The sequence below is a fragment of the Colobus angolensis genome, unplaced genomic scaffold (assembly GCF_000951035.1).
Source record: "Colobus angolensis palliatus isolate OR3802 unplaced genomic scaffold, Cang.pa_1.0 Scaffold221, whole genome shotgun sequence".
Lineage (NCBI taxonomy): Eukaryota > Metazoa > Chordata > Mammalia > Primates > Cercopithecidae > Colobus > Colobus angolensis.
This window is the reverse complement of record NW_012115389.1, coordinates 3,340,770-3,351,392: the sequence shown is the minus strand read 5'-3', so window position 1 is coordinate 3,351,392 and position 10,623 is coordinate 3,340,770.

Sequence of the window (10,623 nt, the reverse complement as noted above, 5' to 3'; positions counted from 1 at the left end):
TGTCTCTAATAAAAATACAAAAAAAATTTGTTGGGCATGTTAGCATGTGCCTGTAATCCCAGCTACTCGAGAGGCTGAGGCAGGAGAATCGCCTGAACCTGGGAGGTGGAGGTTGCAGTGAGCTGAGATTGTGCCATTGCACTCCAGCCTGGGTGAGAAGAGCAAAACTCCGTGTCAAAAAAAAGAAGTTTCGCTTTAAAGATAATAATACAGATTCTTGCAGAATACAGTAGTTGCACAAAGATTAACAATCCTTTGTTGCAAGGCCTTGTAGACAACATCTTCCTCATGTTTTTTGCTTTGTTATCTTACATGTAAACAAGCATTGTATCCTGTTAGATATGAGTTCTTTTTTTTTTTTTTTTTAGACGGAGTCTTGCTCTGTCGCCCGGGCTAGAGTGCAGTGGCCGGATCTCAGCTCACTGCAAGCTCCGCCTCCTGGGTTTACGCCATTCTCCTGCCTCAGCCTCCGGAGTAGCTGGGACTACAGGCGCCCGCCACCTCGCCCGGCTAGTTTTTTTTTTTTTTGTATTTTTAGTAGAGACGGGGTTTCACCGTGTTAGCCAGGATGGTCTCGATCTCCTGACCTCGTGATCTGCCCGTCTCGATATGAGTTCTAAATTTCTTTTCAAAGAATTAATATGTCAGTATGTTCAATTCTTTGCCTTCTACTTTTAAACTTAACTTCCTTGTAAAGCAATCTTTTTTGATTACCTACTCCACCCTGACTCATTCCGATTACCTCCTCCACCCTGACTCATTCCGATCACCTGCTCAACCCTAACTCCTTTTGATCACCTGCTTCACCCTAATTCATTCTGATTACCTGCTACCTCCTCTGCCCTGACTCCCGCCAAAGCACTCACTCCGTCATTCTTTTTAAATTAGCCAATCTGAATTAGTTTAGCCTTTGCAGTCTAACCCTAGCCAATAGGGGAACTACCCAGCGGCAGGGGCCACGTGTGTCAGGGATAAGAACCCCATCCCCTCCCTCGTCCAAGTGTGCGCTCACCATTGCTCCATCTGTAAGGATGCACCTTTCTATAGAAGTACTTTGCCTTGCTGAGAATTAAAAAGAAAATTTTATATTTGAGTGCTGTTCCTTTGCAGCACCGAAACTTTATATATAACAATTTTATATATAAACAAGCATCGTACCTAAGGTGTGAGCGTTCCTCCTCTTGCTTTCAAGAGTGCCCTGCTCTATCTGCTCTGTCTATAGAATAGCCATTCTTTTGTTCTTTTACTTTCTTAATAAACTTGCTTTTACCTTACCCTGTGGACTTGCCCTGAATTCTTTCTTGCACAAGATCCAAAAACCTTCTCTTTGGGTCTGAAATGGGAACCCCCCTCCGGTAACAGTAGAATTGTTAAAGGAAGGTTGATTTCTGCTAATGTGAGACATGGGGAGATTACATACTGCTAAAATTTCCCACTTTCTTCTCATGTGTTTACAAAATGGGCCACTGTGGAGGCTCTGTTGCTCTCAGGGGTTTGTACAGTTGGATGCTATGGATTCTGTCTAACAGAAGAAACGGGTCCTAGAAATGATGAAGCAGCATTATTTTTATGGAGACTACTTCAGGCAGAGCTAAGGACACCTTGGAAAATAAAGCAAGGATTTAGTGCAACACAGAAGCTATTTAATTTTCTCTCTCTGGCTTGTCCTTTGCTAATTGGAGATGTTTTTCCAGTTAATAAAAGCATTAAAAAAATCATTGAATTCTTGGCGGCCAGGCACGGTGACTCATGCCTGTAATCCCCGCATTTGGGAGGCTGAGGCGGGTGGATCACTTGAGGTCAGAAGTTTGAGTCCAGCCTGGCCGATATGGTGAAGCACCATCTCTACTAAAAATACAAAACTTAGCCAGACGTGGTGGCGCATACTTGTAATCCCAGCTACTTGGGATGCTGAGGCAGGAAAATCTCTTGAACCCAGGAGGTGGAGGTTGCAGTGAGCCGAGATTGTGCCATTGCACTATAGCCTGGGTGACAGACTGAGACTCTGTCTTATAAAAGAAAACAAAAGGCCGGGCGTGGTGACTCAAGCCTGTAATCTCAGCACTTTGGGAGGCCGAGACGGGCGGATCACGAGGTCAGGAGATTGAGACCATCCTGGCTAATACGGTGAAACCTCATCTCTACTAAAAAATTCAAAAAACTAGCCAGTGACGTGGCGGGTGCCTGTAGCCCCAGCTACTCGGGAGGCTGAGGCAGGAGAATGGCATAAACCCAGGAGTTGGAGCTTGCAGTGAGCTGAGATCCGGCCACTGCACTTCAGCTTGGACGGCAGAGCGAGACTGCGTCTCAAAAACAAAAACAAAAACAAAAAAATCATTGAATTATTGTTTTAATCCTTGAAGACACTTAATATTTTGCCCAGAACACTATTTATATTGCATTTATTTTAACAATGAATTTCCTGTTCCAAATGTAGTCAAAATGTGTACTTGCACAACAAAAGCATTGCAAACACTGCTGTGTTACAGTCTGGCCAACACACCACAATGCAGCGGACTCTTTGTGTGAGTTATTATCTGGAGTACTTTGTCTCAGGACCAAGAGTATTAAAGGGTGAGGTTGGAGCGAAAGTTTAATGAGCGAAAGGAGAAAGTTCTCTGCTGGGGAGAGGGGACCCAGAAGAGGGTTGGTGGTTTTCACAGTTTAATGCAAAGGCTTTTATAAGAAACCGATGAGGGCTGGGCATCTCATTTGCATAAGGTGTAAATTTCTGGTAGCTCCACCCTGACCTCCTAGTACACATGCAGGCCCTTAGCTTAAGTTACTCGATATTGCTTTGTTCTCCTTACTGTGCATGTGTTAGGGGATGGAATTTTCCATTGTGGTCATGGCTGGGCAACCCCCCTGTGCAAGTTCCCTTATCTGTGCCTGCAGGCTGCTTTGCAAGAATTCATCCGAAGACCCACCCTAACTGTCTGCCTAACTCGTTTCTTCCTTTCTTCTCTCTCAGCGGGAATTCTGATTCTCCTTTTGACTTCTACTTTGACCATGCTGGGGTCCAAGTTCAGGATTTCCTGTGGCCTCTGTGGCCATTTATTGGCTGAATGTGAATTCTTTATGAATTCACAAGCAGTTTTCAGATTCTTGAAGCCTGTGGTATATGAATATTAGGATGTAAAACTGAAAACCTAATAAATTGGACTTTTAAAACATGCTTTCAGTTGTCTTTTACTTAATTAAGAAATTGATTTTAATACTAAAATTGTCACTTTTTAAAAAAAAAATTGGAACATTACAAATGAAGCTACACTTTCCTTTGACAACCACCTCTAATCTTGATCATCTTCTCCCATTGTTCAAAGGTCATTATGATATAAGTTTGGTGAGTGTCCTTCAGACCATTACAAATACTTTTTTTCATTTCATTTCATTGTGGCTATACAAATATTTTGTTTGGTATGTACTTTTAAGACATATATGGTATCAAACTGTTAGTTTTGTTCTCTAATTTACTTTATCTAAAAAACAGTATGTTTTTGTGATCTATTTATCTCCAAATAGATCCAAATGGATTTAGTCTGATTCTTTTAACTGCTTTGGAGTTTCCCATTTATGAATGTACTATATATGTCAGGCCTCTGAGCCCAAGCTAAGCCATCATATCCCCTGTGACCTACATGTATACATCCAGATGGCCTGAAGCAACTGAAGAACCACAAAAGAAGTGAAAATAGCCAGGTCCTGCCTTAACTGATGACATTCCACCATTGAGATTTGTGCCTGCCCTGCACTAACCAATCAATTGACCTTATGACAATACACCCTCCCCGCCCTTGGGATAATGTACTTTGTGATAATACCCCGCCCTTAAGAAGGTAGTCTGTAATATTCCCCGCCCTTGAGAATGTACTTTGTAAGATCTACCCCCACCTGCAAAAATTGCTGGTAACTCCATCACCTATCCCAAACCTATAAGAACTAATGATAATCCTACCACCCTTTGCTGACTCCCCTTTGGGACTCAGCCTGCCTGCACCCAGGTGATTAAAAAGCTTTAGTGCTCACATAAAGCCTGTTTGGTGGTCTCTTTATACGGACATGTGTGACATTTTGGTCCCAAAGACCCAGGACAGGGAAACTCCTTTGGGAGGCCAGTCCCCTGTCCTCGCCCTCACTCCATGAGGAGATCCACGTACAACCTCAGGTCCTCAGACCATCAGCCCAAGGAACAACTCACCAATTTCAAATCAGGTAAGCGGTCTTTTCACTCTCTTCTCCAGCCTCTCTCGTTACCTTTCAGTCTCTCTGTCCTTCCAATTCCAGTTCTTTTTCCTCTCTCGTAGAGACAAAGGAGACACATTTTATCTGTGGACCCAAAACTCCGGCACCAGTCACGGACTCGGGAAGACAGTCTTCCCTTGGTTTTTAATCACTGCAGGGACACCTGCCTGATTATTCACCCACATTCCACTGGTATCTGATCACCACAGGGAATCCTGACTGATTTTTCACCCACATTCCATTGGTGTCTGATCACTATGGGGATGCCTGTCTGATTATTCACCCACATTCCATTGGTGTCTGATCACTGCAGGGACACCTGCCTTGATCATTCACCCACATTCCCTTGGTGGTAAGTCAATTGCGGGGACGCCTGCTTCGGATGCTCACCTGCATTTACAGCTCAGGGCGGCTCACCACCCGCTTCTCCGTGTCTCCACCTTTCTCTTTAAATTTGCCTCCTTCACTACGGGCAAACTTCCACCCTCCATTCCCCCTTCTCCCTTAGCTTGTTTCTCAAGAACTTAAAACCTCTTCAACTCACACCTGACCTAAAACCTGAACGCCATATTTTGTTCTGCAATACTGCTTGGCACCAATACAAACTCGACAATAGTTTCAAATAGCCAGAAAACGGCACTTTCGACTTCTCCATCCTACAAAATATAGATAAATTTTGTTGAAAAATGGGCAAATGGTCTGAGGTGCCTGACGTCCAGGCATTCTTTTACACATTGGTCCCTCCCTTGTCTCTGCTCCCAATGCGACTCATCCCATTCTTTCTCTCCTGTCTGTTCTGTCAGTCTCCACCCAAAACTCTTGAGTCCTTTGAAACCTCCTGTTCTATGGACCCATCTAACTTCTCCCCTCCTCCCCAGGCTGCTCTTTGCCAGGCCAAGCGAGGTCCCAATTTTTCCTCAGCCTCCTCTCCCCAACCCTATAATCCACACCTGGTCCAGCTTACAGTTTTGTTTTGCGACTAGCCCTCCCCAATGTGCCCAACAATTTCTTTTTTAAAAGGTGGCTGGAGCTAAAGGCACAGTCAAGGTTAGTCCTCCTTTTTCTCTATCTGACCTCTCCCAAATCGGTTAGCATTTAGGCTCTTTTTCATCAAATATAAAACCCCAGCCCAGTTCATGGCCTGTTTGGCAACAACCCTTGGACACTTTACTGCCCTAGACCCAGAGGGGCCAGAAGGCCGTCTTATTCTCAATATGCATTTTATTACCCAACCCACTCCCAACATTAGAAAAAGCTCCAAAAATTAGATTCCAGCCCTCAAACCCCACAACAGGACTTAATTAACCTCACCTTCAAGCTGTACAATAATAGAGTAGAGGCAGCCAAAAGTGGCAACATACTTCTGAGTTGCAATTACTTGCCTCCACTGTGAGAGAAACCTCAGCCACATCTCCAGCACACAAGAACTTCAAAACACCTAAACCACAGTGGCCAGGTATTTCTCCAGGACCTCCTCCCTCAGGATCTTGCTTCAAGTGCTGGAAATCTGGTCACTGGGGCAAGGAATGCCCACAGCCTTGGATTCCTCCTAAGCCATGTCCCATCTGTGTGGGACCCCATTGGAAAATGGACTGTCCAACTCACTTGGCAGCCATTCCCAGAGCCCCTGGAACTCTGGCCCAAGGCTCTGTGACTGACTCCTTCCCAGATCTTCTCGGCTTTGCAGCTGAAGACTGACACTGCCCGATCACCTCAGAAGCCTCCTGGACCATCAAAGACACTTTGGGTAACTCTTACAGTGGAGGGTAAGTCCGTCCCATTCTTAATCAATAAGGAGGCTACCCACTCCACATTACCTTCTTTTCAAGGGCCTGTTTCCCTTGTCCCCATAACTGCTGTGGGTGTTGACGGCCAGGCTTCTAAACCTCTTAAAACTCCTCAACTCTGGTGCCAACTTAGACAATATTCTTTTATACTCTCCTTTTTTAGTTATCCACATCTGCCCAGCTCCCTTATTAGGTTGAGACATTTTAACTAAATTATCTGCTTCCCTGACTATTCCTAGGCTGCAGCCATACCTCATTACCACCCTTTTCCCCAGTTGAAAGCCTCCTTCACATCGTCCCCTTGTGTTTTCCTACCTTAATCCACAGTATAAGATACCTCTACTCCCTCTTTGGTGACCATGATGCACCCCTTACCATCCCATTAAAGTCTAATCACCCTTACCTGGCTCAATGCCAGTATCCCATCCCAAAACAGGCTTTAAGGGGACTGAAGCTTGTAATCACTTGCCTGGTACAGCATGGCCTTTTAAAGCCTACAAATTCTCCTTACAACTCCCCCATCCTACCTGTTCAGAAGCTGGACAAATGTTACAGGTTGGTTCAGGATCTTCACCTTATCTGCAGCCCCTCTTATGAATCTTCCCAACAGGACACCCTCCTGCTCCTCCAACATCTATTCTCAAAGGGATATCACGTATCCCCCTCCAAAGCCCAAATTTCTTCCTCATCCGTTACCTATCTCAGCATAATTCTTCATAAAAACACAAGTGCTCTCCCTGCTGATCATGTCCGGCTAATCTCCCAAACCCTAACCCCTTCTACAAAACAACAACTCCTTTCCTTCCTAGGCATGGTTAGATACTTTCTCCTTTGGATACCTGATTTTGCCATCCTGACTAAACCATTATATAAACTCACAAAAGGAAATGTAGCTGACCCCATAGATCCTAAACCCTTTCCCCACTCCTCTTTCCATTCCTTAAAAACAGTCCCAGAAGATGCTCCCACACTAGCTCTCCCTGACTCATCCCAACCCTTTTCATTACACGCAGCCAAAGTACAGGGCTGTGTGGTCAGAATTCTTACACAAAGGCCAGGACTGTGCCCTGTAGCCTTTCTGTCCAAACAACTTGACCTTACTGTTTTAAGCTGGCCTTCATCCCTCTATGCAGCGGCTACTGCTGCTTTAAGACTTTCAGAGGCCCTCAAAATCACAAACTATGCTCAGCTCAATCTCTACAGTTCTCATAACTTCCAAAATTCATTTTCTTCTTCACACCTGATGCATATACTTTCTACTTCCTGGCTCTTTCAGCTATATTCATTCACCCTTTGTTGAGTCTCCCACAATTACCATTGTTCCTGGTCCAGACTTCAGTTTGGCCTCTCACATTATTCCGGATACCACAACTGACCTCCATGACTGTATCTCTCTGATCCACCTGACATTCACTCCATTTCCCCACATTTCCTTCTTTCCTGTTCCTCACCCTGATCACACTTTGTTTATCGATGGCAGTTCCACCATGCCTAATTGCCACTCACCAGCAAAGGTAGGCTGTGCTATAGTATCTTCCAAATCTATCATTGAGGCTGCCGCTCTGCCCCCCTCCACTACCTCTCAGCAAGCCAAACTCATTGCCTTAACTTGGGCCCTCACTCTTGCAAAGGGACTACGTGTCAGTATTTATACTGACTCTAAATATGCTTTCCATATCCTGCACCACCATGTTGTTATATGGGCTGAAAGAGATTTCCTCACTATGCAAATGTCCTCCATCATTAATGCCTCTTTAATAAAAACTCTTCTCAAGGCTGCTTTACTTCCAAAGGAAGCTGGAGTCATTCACTGCAAGGGCCATCAAAAGGCATCAGATCCCATTGCTCAGGGCAACGCTTATGCTGATAAGGTAGCTAAAGAAGCAGTTAGCAGTCCAACTTCTGTCCCTCATGGCCAGCTTTTCTCGTTCTCATCCGTCATTCCCACCTACTCTCCCACTGAAACTTCCACCTATCAATCTCTTCCCACACAAAGCAAATGGTTCTTGGACCTAAGAAAATATCTCCTTCCAGCCTCACAATCTCATTCTATTCTGTAGTCATTTCATAACCTCTTCCATGTAGGTTACAAGCTGCTAGCTCGCCTCATAGAACCTCTCATTTCGTTTGCATCTTGGAAATCTGTCCTCAAGGAAATTACTTCTCAGTGTTCCATCTCCTATTCACCATTCTCAGCTACCCGTAAATGTCCTGCCCTTGTTTACACTGCCAGTTTACACTTTTAGTCCAAACCATCATAACTGATATCTCCTGGTTTCACCTCAAACCAACACCCTTAAGTCTCTCTTGAAGTGGATAGAAGATCTTCAGTGGCAAGGTACACGCCAATTCTTCCATCCTGATGAAGTCCTTTTTTTTTTTTTACTTTTCTACTAACTCTTATCCTTGCCCCCATTCTTCAGTCACTCTCTAACTCTCCCTAGTTACCTCCAGCATACTTTCAATCTCACCCACTCTCTCCTCATTGCCTCCAATCCTTCTCTAGCAAAGAATTGTTGGCTATGCATTTCCGTTTCTTCCTGCTCTTACACAGCCATCCCCACTCTACAGGCTGACTGGGCTACCTCTCCCATTTCCCTGCACCTCTGAATCTCCTTTAATAGCCCTCATCTTTACCCACCTGAGGAACTTCTTTACTTTCTAGACAGATTTGATGAGAACTCCCTAGACATTTCACACCAACAAGCTGCCATACTTCTCCGCATCTACTTACGGCACCTTTCTCCTTATGTCAGTTCCACTGCCCCCCCCCATATTTGGACCCTTAACCACAGAAACAACTATCCCTGTTGCCATTCCTTTATGCATCTCCCAACAACAGCCTACTGGAATCTCTTTAGGCAACCTTCCACCATCCAAACGATCCTTTACTCTTTATCTCCAGAACCCAGCCACACATGTTGCCAAATAGATGGGAGTATTCCAACTTCACATTAGTGATAAGCCCTCTATCATTATTGACAAACTAAAAAACATTGGCAGTCACTATTTTCTTTTGTTTTCCTTATTAATATAAGAAGACAGCAATAGGCCTCGACTTACTCACTGCTGAAAAAGGAGGACTCTGTATATTTTTAAATGAAGAGTGTTGTTTTTACCTAAATCAATCTGGCCTGGTATATGACAACATTAAAAAAACCTCAAGGATAGAGCCCACAGACTTGCCAACCAAGCAAGTAATTACACTGAACCCCCTTGGACGCTCTGTAATTGGATGTCCTGGGTCCTCCCAATTCTTAGTCCTTTAATATCTGTTTTTTTTCCTTCTTTTATTCGGACCTGTGTCTTCCATTTAGTTTCTCAATTTACACAAAACTGCATCCAGGCCATCACCAATCATTCTTTAGGACAAATGCACCTTCTAACAACACCACAATATCACCCCTTACCCCAAAATCTTTCTTCAGTTTAATCTCTCCCACTCTAGGTTCCCACACAGCCCCTAATCCTGCTTGAAGCAGCCCTGAGAAACATCCCCCATTATCTCTCCATACCACCCCCAAAAATTTTTGCTGCCCCAACACTTCACCACTATTTTGTTTTGTTTTTCTTATTAATATAAGAAGACAGGAATGTCAGGCCTCTGAGCCCAAGCTAAGCCATCATATCCCCTGTGACCTGCATGTATACATCCAGATGGCCTGAAGCAACTGAAGAACCACAAAAGAAGTGAAAATAGCCATGTCCTGCCTTAATTGATGACATTCCACCACTGTGATTTGTTCCTGCCCTGCCCAAACTGATCAATTGACCTTTTGACAAATACACCCCCACCCCCCGCCCTTGGGATAATGTGCTTTGTGATATTCCCCCACCCTTGGGAATGTACTTTGTAAAATCCACCCCCTGCCTGCAAAAATTGCTCCTAACTCCACCGCCTATCCCAAACCTCCAAGAACTAATGGTAATCCCACCACCCTTTGCTGACTCTCTTTTCAGACTCAGCCTGCCTGCACCCGGGTGATTAAAAAGCTTTACTGCTCACACAAATCCTGTTTGGTGGTCTCTTCATATGGACACACGTGACACTATAGTTAACTAATTTCTGTATTGATGGACACTTACAGAACATGCACACGCATATAAAATTAGAAGTAGAACTATGGGTCACAGGGTATGTGCTAAAGTGTCCCCTGCAGTGGCTGGTACATTTTATGTATCTTTTTATTAAGAATACTTTACATTTGTTTCTATTTATTATACAGCAAAGAAAAGTGTCTCCTGCAGTAGCTGGGACATTTTACACATCCCTCCATTAAGCATAGTTTAAATTTTTTTTATTTGTTATACAGCAAAGAAAACAATCATTGCTTCCAAATCTGGTACTAGTCCGTCCTTCCTTCCTTCTTTACTTCCTTCCTTCCTTCCTTCCCTCCCTCCCTCCTTCCTTCTCTCTCTCTTTCTCTCCCTCTCGCCCTTCATTCCTTCCTTCCTTCCCTCCCTCCTTCCTTCTCTCTCTTTCTCTCCCTCTTGCCCTTCATTCCTTCCTTCCTTCCCTCCCTCCCTCCTTCCTTCTCTCTCTTTCCCTCCCTCTCTCTCTCTTTCTTTCTTTCTCTCTCTCTCTTTCTTCCTT